The sequence below is a fragment of the Zosterops lateralis genome, assembly GCF_965231275.1.
Source record: "Zosterops lateralis genome assembly, chromosome: 2".
Classification (NCBI taxonomy): Eukaryota; Metazoa; Chordata; class Aves; order Passeriformes; family Zosteropidae; genus Zosterops; species Zosterops lateralis.
The window spans coordinates 68356538-68373572 of record NC_139763.1 but is presented as its reverse complement, the minus strand read 5'-3'; the positions used below and the strand labels follow the sequence as shown (position 1 = coordinate 68373572).

At 41.1% G+C, this 17035-nt stretch overlaps 1 protein-coding gene across 2 annotated transcripts in view; it reads right to left on the bottom strand.

Moving 5' to 3' along the window:
• Positions 1 to 17035, bottom strand: part of STARD13 (StAR related lipid transfer domain containing 13) — a 140250-nt gene that overhangs the window by 99389 nt on the left and 23826 nt on the right. The window contains exon 1 of one of the 2 annotated variants that reach the window (XM_083855870.1): positions 14099 to 14148. The exons of the other annotated variant lie outside the window; for it this stretch is intronic. The gene's annotated coding sequence lies outside the window, so the exon portion shown is untranslated. Of the gene's footprint in view, positions 1 to 14098; positions 14149 to 17035 lie in introns of those variants that run through there. 2 annotated transcript variants of the gene reach the window in all.

The following is a 17035-nucleotide window of genomic DNA, read 5'->3' as shown; positions in this document are numbered from 1 at the left end:
AGACTCAGAAGCTGGGGTGAAAAACAACTTCTGATTCAGCATTCTGGATATTTTTTGTGGACTCCTCTATCTCCTGCATTGGTGACAACAGTGACCTACCTACCTTGTCTGTTTCCTTACCCCTCTTTTGTCTTATATTTTATCTCCATTTTGGTTTGTTCAGTTGCTCTGCAGATGTGGCCTCACCTCATGCTGTACATTGGAAATAAAGACACTGGAAAGGGTGGAGCAGACCTGCTGCTCCTCTCTTATCTCACCCTGTATCTCTGCTTTGCTGCAAATTTCCTTAGACTAATCTCTAGCTCCTCAGCTGGGATAAAACAACTTAATTCAAATGGCATCAACTCATTGGACTTGACTGAATACACATTAACAGCTCACCAAGACAAATCACAAATAAACAAAGCTACAAAGTCAGTTTATTTTACTCTGCTTTCATCCTATTTTCTTTTTAAAGACTGCAGAACCACAGGTTAGTTTCATTCAATGAATTATGAATTTAATACCACATATGCTACAGAATTAGAAGGTCTGAGACGGACTCTGCAGCATAGTTCTTGCAGCACAGATCAATGAAATTGGAGGTCCTGGTTCAATTATCTGTGCTTACGTATAGTTCTTAATTCATATAAAATTGAAGCTGATGAAGTTACAAGTGAGAAAGGTTTACTGTTGCTTACGCCCTAGGAATGTGGGCAAGATCTTGAACTTGGGTTGATGCCTTGAGAGGCAGATTCATGGACACAGCATTAAGTACACCACAACCCATGGGCTGTAAAGGACTAGTAAGAGAAGGAGACAGAACAAGGAGGCTTCTCTTTAACTTGGTCTCCCACTGCATCCTTATAGCCAAAGGGGGTAAGTGAATGATAGATTACATGGATGTCAAATGGTGAGACAAACGACTGGACCACTGGTCTCACAGTTTGTGCTCAGCAGTACAAAGTCCAGCTGGTTGTTGGTTACTGTTGATATCCCTGAGGCAATGATACTGGGCGGATACTGATTAATGTCTTTAATAACAACATGGATGATGGAATAGAGTACACTCAGCAAATTTGTGGATGATACCAAACCATGGAGAAGAGGTTGAGATGCTGGAGAACTTGACCTTGAACAAATGAACAAATGACCTTGACAGGCTGGAGGAATTGGCTAATGGGAACCTCATACATTCCACATAAGCAAATGTAAAATCCTGCAACTGGGATGGAATAACCCTCTGCAACCAGGCAGACTGAAGTTAACTGGACCGGGACAGCTCTTGCAGAAAAGTCCTTTGGGGTTCTGTTGGCAACATATTGTACATAAATTTGCCCTTTTGGCCAATGATACCACCCTCACACTAGACTAGTGCATTAGGAAGAATGTAGCCAGCAGATCAAGGTACATGATTGCTTTTTTGTTATCCACACTTGTGAAACTACAGGCTGCTCTGTTCATTTTGGGGTTCCACAGCACAAGGACATCATGGGCATATCACACCAAGCCCTGCAGAGGGCTGAAGCACTTGACATAGAAGGAAAGACCAGCAGAATGGGGTTTGTCAACCTTCAGAAGAAAAGGCTAGGAGAGCTAATTGATGGCTTCACCTACTTAACAGGAAAGTGAAGCCAGGGTCATTTTAGAGGTACACAACTGTAGGATGAAAGGCAACAGAAAGGTTGCAGAATTTTAAATCCAATTAGACATAAGAGAAAATTCACCATGAAGGTGTTCAAATAACATTGTAAGTTGCCCAGAGCACAGTGTGGAAGTTGCGTATCAGTCCTTGGACAACTCAGAAATAAACCTGACAAGGTCCTGAGCAACCGGATCCAACTGTCTCTGCTCTAAACAGGAGCTGGACTGGACAACCTCCCAACGTCTCTTCCAACCTAAATAATTCTGTGATTCTGTAAAGTTCTCAGTCTTGTTGCCTGGGCAGTTCTTGTACATTGAAGTTTTGGAGGATTTAGGATGTTTCACTGAGGCAGACATATCAAAAGAGAAATCACCGTTTCTGAACGTGAGACTACAGGATTATTTCTTGCATTTAGTGGATGCTCCTGCATGTAATATTTCAATGCAAAATAGAACAATTTTGTTTCAGGACAGTGTTTTTCTCTACTGGGGATCTGAACTCTGAGTGTCTATGACAGCAAAGGAATATGTGCCTTACCCAGCAGGTGTGAAGTCATGTAGCCATATGCACACAGCCTGAATAATGTCACCTGAGTCCTACTTAAAACTAGAATCTGAACTGTATTCCAATAGATTGCAGTTTGATTAAAACCAGACTTGGTGAAAACTCAAGTCCAAAAGTCAATAGTCATTTCAGTGAAATAGAACTATGTGGAGTCTCATGCATATTTTTAATCCATATTAAAGAACTTCTTAAAATGTCAAGAGTCCAATCCACTGAATGCAACATTTACCCCCAGGTTAAGCTTCAGAATGGAAACCATCAAATCTCTGTCAATCTCTTATGTGACCAAGAAATGGTCTAAAATTGTCCTAGTGCCAACAACATATTTTACAGATTGGCTGATATCCTTTGTACTTGTTCAGTGCAAAATTAATATAGATCACAGCGAATATAAGGTAATGGAAAATAGAGTTAATCACAAATTTTCCATTTTAGAGAAGATGCAGACTCAAGATACATTTAAAAAAAAATCTACCATACCTCTGTGTCCTTCTAAATGTTTCTGAAGCATAAAAGTCACATGTATTTACTGGTGTCTCAGACTGAAGAGTACACTAGTGCCATTAAAAAAACAAACCCTGCTAAATTACACAATAAAGAGAATTGCAGCATCTGATTTGGCAACTGCCATTGCCATAAAGATCGCCACTTCTAATAAAAGGATGACATGTAGAGATTTTTGCTTAAATCATTTTGTAAATTATTTTGAAACTTTTTCATTGCTATAAAGTTACAGTTATTGTTACTCAAAGGCAGGAAGTCAAATTTTACACTTATACAAATGCTAAAACCATGACAACAGTGAATTTCATTATTTTTGGTGGATTGTTAAAAAGCACCACAGTTAAATACGTTAAGCTTGTCCAAGCTATTTGCACCTCTTAAGTATTAATCTTGGTTTTAAATATTCTTCTTATAGCTTAAACAAAGAAGCAGACCTAAATTCAGTATGAATTACATCAGCAGTTAAATATCTAACAAGAAATTAACATCACTATAAATCTATTTTACATTTTACTATGATTATTTAGGACAGCTGAACCTCATATATGCTGAAAGAGTATGTCAGCATACAGCAGCTGCTGATAATAACCAGCATGTGTTGGCAGGAACTTTTTGTTTTCTGAAGATAATTAAAACTTGCTAGTTTTCCAGCTGCTACAGAGTCAATAAGGAAGACTTTAAAAAAATGAATGGCATATTTCTGATTCACTGATTACTGTGGCTGTATCTATTGAATATTCACTACAGACAAGTGTTCTACAATTTTGGGATTTCATAAGTTTTCTAAAAACAAGCTATATGGCAATAGTTTCAACTAGATAATTTTAAACTGCTTCAGGTGCTCAGGAGGAAGAAAGCATTCTGGTAACAGAAAAGTTTTGCTGAACAAGAAAAGCTACTCACTCAACTCCTTGTGTCCTTCTCCTTAAAATTCGGTGTACTATATATTCCAATAGAAGCTCTCTTTATTGGTCTTGGCAGTTTTTTTGAAAACTTTCTTTTCTTAGAAACATTCACAGGCACCATGGAGCTGTAAAAAGCCTTGCCAGTGTGGGAGTCAGTGGCTCTGCAGAGCTACCACGAAAATGCCAATAGCTTTATACCGATCCTCACTGAAGACTCAAGATGGGGGGTTTTCCAGGACTTTGGACCACAGCTTTCCTCTAGTTTTCACATAATATCATACCTGGTGGCATGTGAGAACTGCCTTCCTGCTTGTACAACAACTTTTAGGCCCTGTGCCCAATGAGAGTCCAACAGCAACACAGGCACTTTCTTAACCAGTCTTCCACGGAAATGGTCCAAAACACAACTTTCTAGAACAATGCAACTGCAAAGGTCTGAGACATTTCTGAGTAACACATAATTACTTAGCTGAGTAAACTAAGCTGAGTAACCTAAGTGACCTCTGCTTGCAGCCATCATTGCTGGTGGCTTTCCATGAGCACCTGGAAACTGGTGGAAACTGGTTTGCACTCTCCAACTAAAAAGATAAACCAAATAATGGAATGGGAACTAAATTTCCCTCAGCAACAGTCCAGTTCTCTCACCAATCCTGACAAAGCTATGGATGTCAGAGGATAGATTACAGCCCTGAAATATGAATCATCTGCTTTGTCAGTCTTAAAATAGACTTCTGTGCCCAATATTAGAGAAAATAAGTATTACTGAAACAAAATGTAATTTAATTTTTTCTCTAGCAATGGCAATTGTTTCCTTTTAAACTTCAGAGGCCAGAACTAATGAATTGATCTTCAGATAAGAGGCCACTCGAAATAATAAGACTTTCAGCAAATAACACTGCCATTATGTGCCAGGGAGCTGAAACGCTCATTATGCAGTTCAGTGAAAACTCAAAAGACACAAAGCATTTGATATGACTGGCAGCAGCACTGTCTAAAAATAGCTCTTCATAAAAGGGAATTAAAATGTCACCAGAAATCTCTTCCTTCCTTCAGAAGCTGCTGGTAAACAGATCTTTCTTAGTCTGAACTGACAATTGTCCCATGTGCAAGCGAAGGGCAGCCCTTCACCTCTTGCTGGCACCCATGGCCCTTCAATTCAACAGGGATGTCAGGGCTGCGAGCTGCTGGGGAGGGATGGCCTCAGGGCTGAACTGTAGCCAGGGATCTCCCCAGGTAGCTGATGGGATGTCTGATCAGCCATCACTGCGATGAAGAGTTTCAGCTTTCAGCATGAAGCACTGGATGAAAATAGAGCAATCCTGGCCATGAATTAGTGCCTCTATTATTTGATCCAGGCTACAGCACTCAGGCAGTAGTATGAAATGCAGTTTTTCTGCCATGCCTCAAGTTTTGGCAAGAGTGTCTAGCTTTAATGCAGAATCAGCAGTTCGAATGATAAAGTTTTGGAAAAAGTATTCTGATATCTCAGTCTGTTATTTTGGAAGGAGCTTTCAAGACAGATATAGACTGATGCTTGCTGAATTTAAGAGACAAGAAACTCCTCTTAACTCTGGATAAGACTGAGGCAGACTGCCACACTTTTAACGAAGTGAAGCTGACAGAATGGCAGTTTTAAAATGGCCTCAGAAATATAAATATAGCTGTAAAAATGAAAAGAAAATGGAAAAAAAAATAAAGTCAAGGACTTACTGCCTTACCCTCCGTGCCAAGCACTAACTTTTGGATTTCACATTATCCCCTGCAGATAAAGGTTTGCAGGAAGAGAAACCCATTACCTCTGAAGTTACAAAATGATTAGATATTCAGCTGCTGCCATCAGATGCAATTAAAGACACAAAACTTAGATTCATCCCGCAGAACAATAAAGTTTGCCAAATATATTACGAAAAAGCCACATTGTGTGGTTCTGAGAGACTTGTCCTGTCCAGACTCCCACTCCTGTATCAGCTGGGGACTAGGGAAAATGAAACATTCTGTGCTTCCTGAAACTGAAATGATGGAAAAGGACTATGTCTTTCACACGAGTCCTACCCTTGTGCCATCTGAGCATTGACAGAGATACTGCTTCCTCCTCAGATCTAGATGCATCTTACATCTTTGGTCCCTTTTCAAATTTTGGGTTTTTTGGAAGGACACTTGATGATGCTGCAGTTATTGGATCAGCAATATGATCTAATTATATGGAATGGCTTTTGCAAGTTATGACCTTAGACAGATTTGGGACACTGATTTCAGGAGGAGAAGGATGGGGTTGTGGTTAGCTAATATGAACTGTCTCACAGTATGATATAATGAAAATTACCTAAGTACTTGGCTTTTAAACAGAATTTATTTCTGCATTTTTGCAGGAATGAAAAGTCACCTCATGACACGATACATTTACTTTTGCGTACTTCCATCAGAAACTTCAAGCATTAAAAAAATGTATCACCTCTTCTGGGGGATAATACTACAGAAACTTTAATACTGGATCTTTAGACCTTGTGAGCAAGATTTCTCCTCATTTTGCACCTTCTGTGGCAGCAGCAAGAGGGGTTACAATTACACCGCTAAATGAAACACAGACTGATTTTTGGTTTTTGGATGGAGACACCACTCAGCTCATGTCCTCACTACCTACAACTAGTCCTCTCTGAAGCTTAGTCTGGGCTAAGCCAGCTGGAGAAGCCCAAAACAGAGCCAGAGAATCTGCTCAGCAGCTCAGGGGGCACTTCAAGCTCACCTCCCATCTCTTTTATTTAGCAGCACAGATATGCCCACTCAGACTCAGAGGGACGTTTTACTGCTGTACCAACATAGGAACATGATGTGTTAACACCTAATATCTGCAAGCAGGAGTTTCTGGATAACAATGTGGATAACTGGACATTGAAGCAATTGGCCCGAAGTCTACATGCAATAAGGAAGGGGGAAGCATTGTCAGAGATCTGGGGAAAATCCACATGGTTCAGCATGTGCTGGGAGTTTGGAAGAGCAGCAGTTCCTGGCAGAGAAGCGTTACACAAGAGGAAAAGCTGTACCATCACCCTCACTTCTCAACCCATTCAGCAATAAAAGCTGTATTGCTTTTTCTTAAAGGCAAGGGTGCCATACAGTCCTGCAAATAATTCCAGGAAGGAAGCTGAGAAATCTCCCAGCAAATGGCAGGTGTGGTGGTTGCTGGATGCCAGTGGGTGTGTGTATGTGACTAAAGAGGATAAAAGCTGGAATTAAATTAGAGATTCCGATTTGAATTTACTGCTTTTATCCATATTCCTAAACCATTCAAGTGGTGGAGGACTAGAAACAAGCACAGCAACATCAACAAAATAAACAAACCATGAAAGACACTAGTGACACATTAAGGGGGAAAAAAACAGATACCCTTTAGGCCATTGGGACAAAAGGAGAGAGATGGCAGTAAATATATAGATTCTGGCTCCAAATTCTGAAAACTTTGCTCCAACAGACCCTCCTCCACCCACAATCCGATTAAAAGAGAGCACAACTATTGCCAAAGGCCTGTAATATCTAGCTCATTAAAACAATACCAGTTGACATTATTAGGATGCATTATTTTGCTCTTTTAGCACAGGAGAAGATTCATCTGAGTAAGTAGCAGGGCTGAGTCCTTCTTTGGCAAAGGGAAAGCAAAACGTCTGGTATGTTCCAGGCAGGCAGTTTCCATGCCTGGCAGATGGTATTTACTTAAGATGTACTGCACAGCCTATTATTTTAAACCAAGTTACTTTGCCGAGTTTACCTAACTTATCACAAGGACAGAAACTTTTGTTCATCTCTGTGTCTATATGAGTCAAAATCCCATGTGTTCTGGACTGCTATGGAGTGATTGTTTTCTCCCAGCAGAATTAAATTCAGTCCTGTAACAAATGAGAGGCGAAAACCCGCAAGATATTTTCAAACTGAGTCACACACATCCTTTGCAGCCAAGCCATAACACTCCCAAGTCCTCTGAATCATACTGTCTACTCTTCAGCTGCTTCTAAACAGTCCAGCTCAAGGTGCTCGAGCCTGCCTCTCTCCCACCATATTATGGTGTGCTCAGCTGACCCATTAAACTGAACCTGAAGAGGAAAACTCCTCAGGTTTTTAAGCAAAAAGTGTACCACAAGGCACAAGGATGAGTGTTTTCTGACTTATTCACATTTATATATCTGTAAAATGAGTATCAATAAGAAATGACACAACAAACCAATATATACTGGATCGAGCTTGCAGGACATGGTATTCATCATTTTACGCTCAAAAGAAGTTATTAAAAGGTGTAACAAACTCAACTACAGATAATTGTTTAATAATCTAGTAACAAGGGTCCTGTTTGTTCAGTCCCTTGGGCACTAATCCAAACACATGTGATGCCCTATATGAAACAGCTCATATATTTGTTTAAGTGCAATTAAACATTTGAGAATATTGTATGATAGGAGTAAGATTAAAAAAAAAATGAGTGAGGCTAAGACGCTATCAATGACTACACAGCTTGCAAACGAATAAAAATTAAAAGTATATAACTATCAATTGCCAAGAAGTAAAAATATCTGTTTGGAACCTAAGGCTGCAGATTTTTTAAATTAACATTCACAGTGCTCATGGTACAAATATTGCACTTTATTTTCAGGGATTTCTGTATAAATATGGATATAAGAAACTGAGTAGCAAAATGCTATGTACACATTCTCTTAATTAATTTACTTTTGTGAGTCATTTCCATCCTACTTATGTTACATAGCATTTTATATGCCACAGTGACTTATCACTTCTTCTAAATTTAAACTAATTCCCCTTCTCATTATTATTACTCTAGTCATTCATTTATTGAGCATAAATCTTGCATTTATTGGCTTAAATGTCTTTTAGTATTACTGTCTCTACTTATACAATGGGGTTAATATGAAATTCAGTCTCCTCCATGATCAATACAGTTAACTACAACTGTTAATTTCACAATTTCAAAACAAGAAGGTTAAGATTTAGCCTTGGCTGAAATCCTGCTTTCAACAAAATTAAGAGCAAAAGTCTCCTAACTCATAAGAAGAGCCAATATTTACTTTTTGGTGTCCAACCTGCATGTGTCAGCTGAAGTGCCCCTGACACTTTGTGGCTGTGAAGCTTTAAGGCCAGAAATAGCCATTATTATTGAATACAGTCTCCAGTACCACACAGGCCACTTCTAGTTAAATATACACAGGTATTTCCAGATAACTTCAGTGTTTGAACCTTTTTGCCAGATAGTGGCTCCAGTGAAGGTTTCTCCCTTTTAAATGCCCTGTTGTTTATGAAGAAAAGCCTTTTAAAACTTTAATTAGCTGGACCACTCTTATAGAGCATTTTTTTTAAATATAAACACATCTCAGGGCACTCTGAGCTTATAAATACCTCTGAGGATGCTCACATTTTTTTTGTCTTAAAGTTTCACACAAATACTTCAATCTTTTCAGAGTACAAGTACATAATAAAAGTATTTTTAAAAATCCTATTATTTTATGAAGAACTCTAATTTATCCAAGTCAAGGTCTAAGGGCTTGAGGAAAGAGTGTATAAGGAAAAAAAGATGATGAAGAAGCTTCAGGTGACAGAGGGTCTCCATATTAAAGGGACCTTAAAGAGTGTATGAAACAACCAACCCAAAGATCCCTCTGCTATGAGCACACACCTGCCTCACCAATATCTGTCAGTGGAGGAGGATGCTACCACAATGGACCATCTCCCAGCTGAGGTCTGCAAAGCAGCTCTGAGCTAAGGATGTTCCTCCTTATGCTCCAGACAACTCCAGCCCCAGTTCTGTCCTCTCCTGCATGCCTGTGCTGGAGCACAGACACAGAGGCACCATGAGAGGAGGCGCTGGGGCTGAAAAGTAGCTATGAAGTCCTGCTGCCCTGACTTACTGGCTTACAGGCTCAGGAGGCAGTAGACCACCAGCACTGGTCAGAGATGACATAAGGGAGGGTGTTTGTCTTGATACTACCAAGGCTGAATCTTGTTGGTTAATCTTTCACTTTCCTGTGTTAAGTCAGTGAGGTTTAAACATGTGCAGGTAAAGTGGCTTGCATCCAGAACATGAGAAAGGCTATGGTTCAGGTTGCATAAACAACTGTATTTTGTCCTCTTTGTATGTCTGACCAAACTCACACTCACTCATACTTTAATTTTTTTTAATTGTATCCCATTTCCCATCCTGTAATCCACACCTGTGTGCATACCAGGTTTTTTTTAATGCAGCCTATGACTACAACATTTTCACCTACATGACTTCCCTGTTCTCCTTTTGAATATCAGAATATATTAGCTCTTATGGTACAATAATCATTGACATTTAAGTCACTTGGATTTCATAATTTCTTCCAAGTCACTTATATACTTCTGTAACAATTTCACAAATTCTACTCATGCTTAGAGAAAGTGAAGAATTAAACACCCCTTACTAACTACAAAAGGAACATTATAAGACAGAAAAGTGCATTTGTTTGCACTTCTAAAACTTGCTCAAATCAGACAAATCCAGGGGACCCAAAGGTAATAGTACACATACAAGATCAAAACTGAAATTGCAACACATAGGAGTATAAAACATCTGCTGAGCATTGAATGGAGAGCCTTGAAAAGTTGAAAGTCTGATTTAATATCGCTCCATCTAACAATTTTCCTCAACTGTTCTTGCCTGTGGACATAAACTGAGACAAATCACAGAACCTTACACACTGTGGGCAGGAATTCACTCACTGAGAATAGGAATTTGTCTGATTTTCATTTGTTTCTTCATATTATTGTCTTACTGAACATGCAGGCTAAGAATCTAATTTTACTGTAGATGAAAGGGAACATTTCTTTAGCAGCCTGTCTATGCTGGGGCAGATGTGGCTTCATTCACCTTGACTTATACTCTACCTGTACTGCACAGTCAATTGTTTAAATTTAACATTTTCAGGGTACGGCCTTAATTCTTCCTTACTTTTACCTACAGCCACTTTTCATATTTTCTGTTCTGCACTGAGTTTAGCCATGTACTCTGAAAGAAATAACAACTTTGTGACTCATGTAATATAAATTCTTGAAAGTCACCACCTTATTTATTTAAAGAAAACATGAGTAATCGTTCATAAATTCTCATACAGTTACTGCATACAGAGTTTGAATAAATACCTCAGACCAAGCATGCTACACCCTGTTCATTAATGCTTGAGGCATGTGTCCCCTTCAGTGTGGAAACTAACGGGCTAATGGGGGAAAGGGAATCATAAAAAGATCACATCTTGAAATTACCTGTTTAATATCAAACAGATAATTACCATTCATATTCACAGGCCACCTCATAATTCTGCCCCAAGGAGTTGGTGGTTACATGAACCAAATATTTAGGACTTTCAAAGTATGATCTGATTGAAATAACAGTCTGGTTCCTGTCATTTCCCTTGTGGTGATTTTCTTTTTAGAAACGATTAAATGGTATAATTCCTCTAATGACTCATTTAGTTTATTTTTAGCTAACACCAAAGGAAAATACAAAGGAAATAGTCTTTAGCAAATGTGTTTTCAAGGAGGAAGAAAAGCTGTACTGTGATATGATAGAGTAAATTAGTGTAGTTTAGAACAGTACCTGCAGCTAATGACTGAAAAGCTAGCACTATATGCAACACTTTGGATCACACTGCATTTCTGACCAGGACTGGAAGCTTTGACTGCTTTATACATTGTAAATTGGATATGCTGTGATTTTGTAAAACATTCCTTTTGCTAAGGAAAAAATTTCCCTGATATAACAGTCCTACTTTAGATGCCTCCAGTCTGAAAACCAGCAAGTGAAAAATAACTGGGTAAGAAGTAGAGAGCAGGTATTCAAACAAGCCCCAGGGCAGCTTAGCACTTAAACATGTGGCAGATCTGTTTTCAGCAAAGCAATTAACAAGGCAGGATTCACCATTCCAACAATCTTAAAATGCAGGCTGGATCTTTTTCTAAACATTTGCTATAATTCAAATTATTAGTCTGGAGAGGTGCTAACACAAGAATTGGGGTAGCTATGCTCAAATACTTTGTCTTAACGGCCTTAAAATGTATGACTCAAAGAGATACAAATTCAAGCAACTAAATAATGATTTACATGCTTTACTCAACTGGATGACTGAAAGCAAGTTTTGGTTCTCATCTTGCATCTCCTAATATATTTTTCAATATATTATTGATAAGTTTCTCTGTGGCACTCTGGTAGTTATGAATCCCATTTGTTAATGGGGTAAAACTCATTCACCTCTGAAAGCACAGACTGATAACTCCACCCATTTTAGAGTACTCTTCCAGTACCCTCTGGGAAAGGGATGGGGACTGATCCAGTACTCTTCCACTGCTTACAGTCTGAACAAAGAAAGCAGAGAGGGTGATATGCTGACCCAGCAAAACTTGGGGTTTTTGTCCCAAGACAAAAAAAGTCTTGTGAGGGTTTGATGGGTCTAGGTTTTTAATCCAGAGTGTAAACTGGAAGTTTCAAACTGAGCCATATTAGCTAGGCTTAGATTTTTTGGTATTGCTAACACAACTACTTGTATCAAAATTATTAATCATCACTTGGAGCACTGTAGAAAAAAATGTGTACCTCGGCTTTGCACTAGATGTGTGTCTGCCTACATATGGGCTTATAGACAGAAACCAGCATCTACCTGCACACACAATTTTCTTACTGCTAATGAACTGGCACTTGACCAACAGTGGATCCTGTCCTCAGCTTACACCAATAAAAAAAATGAAGGAAGCAACAATGTATTTATTCTTACTGACCCAAAATATGTAAATATTTCATATACTGAACAGTGACATACATCACAGGATCAAGGTACTATACCAATATAATTTCTACAGCTCTGTGCAGAACAGGTTTTACATGAAAACTGTAAAAGAGGAGCAGAGATCATTGACCACAGACTGACCACCCATGCAACAAGGTGCAGGAAGAAATGATACAACTTTAAAACTCCTCACCATGCAGCTTCTCCAAAGTCTCAGCACCACTGGCTGTTTTTGGCAGCCCTGGCCATCCTGGACAGATTACAGGTTACAAGAGGGAATGTTAAACAGCACCATGAAAGGTAGAAAAGGTGTGTTAATCCACTGCATCCTCAGTTAAGGGTGTTTGAACACCAACTTGGTACTGGCACTGCACCCAAAACATTTTCAAATAAACCTGTAGAGAAATAAATTACCCTTTCTTTCCATTCAATCCAGGCCATACACTGGGTACACAGAATGACATAATATCCTTCCTGAAATCAGAGCTGCAGTGAAGACCAGTATCCTTCAAACATGACCAGTTCCTGAGACTGCCTTGCAAACAACCACATTTTCCTAATTGCCACAGAAACTATCTTTTTCATCTTTTTAAACCTGGCCAAAGACTTATGCATTGTTTTCTTTGTAAATGCCATAAAATTTCATCACTATATTCTGTACTTCTGCCAGAGTTTGACAGCCATAGATCTAAAGAATCTTACTGGAAAGCAACACACAGAAATAGCCACTCCATTTAACTGCTGCTGGTCAAAACCTCACACCAATTCCTGTGATATCTGCCAGATATGACAGTAAATGATGTTATCTCTATGCCTGTCCCTAGTTAGCAGAATCAAACACCTTTCTGCAAGCTGTCCAGAAAGTGGCTGTTATCATCAGGATTATTTTTTTTTCCCACATGACCTTTTCGTGCATATAGAGCCACATCCACTTTGGAAACGGGTGTTCTTGAAAACAGGATTCCATACAAAAGCATGGTCAATACAAAACTACGTATTGATTTGCTTTTAATTCGGAAAAATCAGTACAGTTGATTAGGGTTTTTATCTTTGCATTAGCCACTGTGAAGATGATTTTCAATTGTGTACACAGGCCAAAGGATTTGTTCCGAGGCCAATCTGCATTTAGCTTTACTGTCATAGACATTCAGAAAAAACCAAATCGATACATTTGTAATGACTGCTTAGATAACTGCTTAAGCAGCTGCAGAAAACCCAGCCAGCAATTATTTTTAAGGGTATGTGACTTCTAAGGACAAGATCTTCTAATGTCCTGACAGTTACACACACTTGTTTCCAAAGGATGTTATCTCAGTTCCCTTCTCCCAGTGGCACTGGACTTCTGCTTCTTTTTTAATTCAGTTACCATGGGCAGGTTTGACCTGCAGCAATCAGAGCACTGGTGCCAGTGACTGCTCACACAGCCAGACAAGACGAAGTTCAGCACCTCAGGTACCACAGTAGTTTATGATTAAAAGGTAATTTAGTTAAATTTCTAATCGCGCACAAGTGCTTGTCTCCTGGTTGTCAGTGCGTGTGGATGGAAACAGAGAGGTACCAATGGCTATTTCAAACCCTGTCTCTGGTCAGGTTAGTTTGGAATAGAGACAAGAATCGAGCCCGAAACACGAGGCACTAAAACCTGTTGTGTTAGGAAAGAGCAGAGCTGCAGACCCTGCCGGGCGCTCCTGGCAGCGACTCACCTTGCTGAATCCTGGCCACCAGCTGGTGCCGGGCGAGGATCCTGCTGGTCCTGTAGGGAGGGCGCCGTGCGGGCGGCTCGCAGCGCCAGAGCAGCTCCTGGCCCTCGGGGGACACGGCGTTCAGGTACAGACAGGCGGTGCCCGCCGCCCGGGGCACCTGCTTCAGCATCGCCGCTGCCCCTGCCCCCGGCCGGGTCGGGGCAAGGAGACAGGGAGGCTCCGAGCGCCGGGGAGCTGCGGGGAGCGAGCGCTTTAAACCAAACAGGAGTGCCAGGAGCTGCTACAGCCCGGGATTCCGGCTCTCTCCCACATGATCCGCGCGGGCCAATCGCTCCCAGAGCAGCCCGTGGAAGTGAGACTGGGGAGCGGGACAGCCAGCCCCGCACAGCCTGCCCCAGCACTGCAAAGCCTGTCCCAGCCCGGCACACAGCCCCAACCCGGCACACAGCCCCAACCTGTCCCCAGCCCCAGCCCTGCACACAGCCCCAGTCCCGCACACAACCCCAGCCCTGCACACAGCTCCAGCCTGGCACACAGCCTGTCCCCAGCCCCACACAGCCTGCCCCAGCCCCGCACAGCCTGTCCCTGTCCCCAGCCTGTCCCGTCTGGCTGGGGGTTTTCCCAATACAGAGGGGCTGCTTCAGAAAGCTAAGAAAAAATAGTTGAAGACACTCAAGAATGCGTGTTTTAGAGTACTCAGGGCTGCCGAAAACCTTTTCCTCCTCTGCTCTACGCTGCCCAGCTGTTGAATCATCTCTGGAGATGATGCCTTCGCTTACTTTTCTAAAAATCATACCCCTGTTTGCTGAGAAAAAGTCTGTTTATAGAAGGGCTGTTTCAATCTCCAAAACCGCACGGTACAACGAGCACTGGAACAAGCAAAGCCTTGGGATGAAAAAAATTCAACAACACCTAGCAGCAGTCACTCAGCAGTAAACAAAACCCAAGAGTTCCTAACATTAATGCTACCAAGAACTGGCCACAGCCTGGAAGAGGGAAAGGAGATGGAGAGATTCTCTGTTATTCAGGTTCCTTGCCATAACATCTTTTTTGTTGTTGGTTTTTTTCAACAGACAGAAGGGCATGTGTTTTCATTCTATCCTCACGTATCAACCACTGAGTTAGTAGAAGATGCTATTTCTTTGATTAATCCTACAGAAACAGAACATTGCCATTTTTATCAGCAGGTTGGCAGCAAATCTGAGTGAAAATATACTGAAAATGCCCTCCTAGACAAATAATTTTAATTATATTTTAAAATACCAATATTTTGGATTAATACACCCCTAGTATGTGCTGATTTCTAAGAATCATGGGAAATGAGTGATTTTTAAGAATCACAGGTCAGGAATGATGCTGTCACCTCCGTGCCCTTTCCCATGAGACCAGTGTCCATCTGGGGCCTGGCAGCTGATAGCACTATTGGAGTGGCTGCAAGCCCCAGGCAGAAGAGGCTGAACCTGCATCTCAACCCACGGGGGATCCTGACCTCCTGAAACTACCCAGACATCTACCTGGGGTGACATTATTGTCTGTGTCCTGTTCTTCAGCCCTGAGGCCAACAATAACTCACCACATGCCACAGTACAATGGAGCACTCCTCCCACTCCCTGCCTCACAGATACTCACCAGGGCAGGGCCGTGAGATGGCACTGCCTGGGACCTGCCTCTTCACAGGGCAGATATAGTCACCTAAATATGAGGGGGGAAGGACAGCTCTTGTTCACAATTATTCATTAAAATTTTGCTCCATGCAAACCCCCTTAGGGCACAGTTTTATTGCGATGCAATCTGTTCTCATTACACCCTATGAATTTTATTTCTCATCAATGTGAGACTTGTGCAGTGCCATAAATTGGAGAAATATAATTCCAGGTACTAGAAATTTAAAATGAATGCTGTAGACTGGAAGCCTCCATTACCTGTTATTTCCATTAACAGCACCTGCAAGTGCTGTACGTGCTGCTTTTTCCTCCAGGTATGGCTGCATGGTCTTCTCTGAGATTCTAAGCAGAGACCTCAAACTCAAGAGCAAAGACATGGCACCACTACCATCTATCCTCCCAAACAGGGCTGGGCACTGGCAGCCAGGCAGTTGGACTGACCAGTCTTCTCTCTGCCTTGCTGTGTAGAGGAGAGGCAGGATTGCTTCACAGGTGTGAGCAGAGAGAGCCTGAACAGCAGGAAAGAGATGGCTCCCATTCCTACCCCAGCTTGCCAAGCCAGTGTGTCAGTCACTCTGCAGCCATCTTTTCAGGAATAAATATCCCAGAGATGCCTAAACGTCAATGACAGGCACACTTTATCCAAGGAGACAATATCTCTGTGCAGGGAAATTCTTATTTGATTAATCTACAGTTCCTTGATCCAATTCTATTTAAAAAATGCTATTGCTAATGTAAAGCAAGTATTGACATTTAATACCACTCTGCTTAAATATTCAGAAGGATTTCTTTTTCTGTTGCATTGACTTTTTCAGCTAATGAGATTCTGTATTCTTCCTTGCAATACTTCTAAATTCTAGGAAGCAGTTTAAGAAAAATGTAATGCTTCAAAAACCAGTCCAAAGAAACAAAAACCATGGCAAGAGCCTAAGTAAGGTGCATATACTAGTGAACAAGTCCACTAAGTGCTCAGCAAGCCCAGTTATATGCTTGTAACAGACAGCAGAGTACCAGCCTCAGTGCCCCTGTGGCTGCCCGTCCTTCTCATGTCCCACCAGAGGGAAAGGCAACAGGGCAGAGCTGTCCTGCCAGCTTCCCAGCAGCTCATCTCAGAGGTCACAAAGGACAGAATAAGAAGCCTCTGTTGCAGAATGATGACTTTCCTTTCCTCCCAGACACGAGGGTCCCAACACAACTTCAGAGCCAGAGGGTTGCCCCAGGCTCAGTGCTGATGAGTGCTGCCTGTGCTGAGGCTGAATTCTTTGGCTTCAGT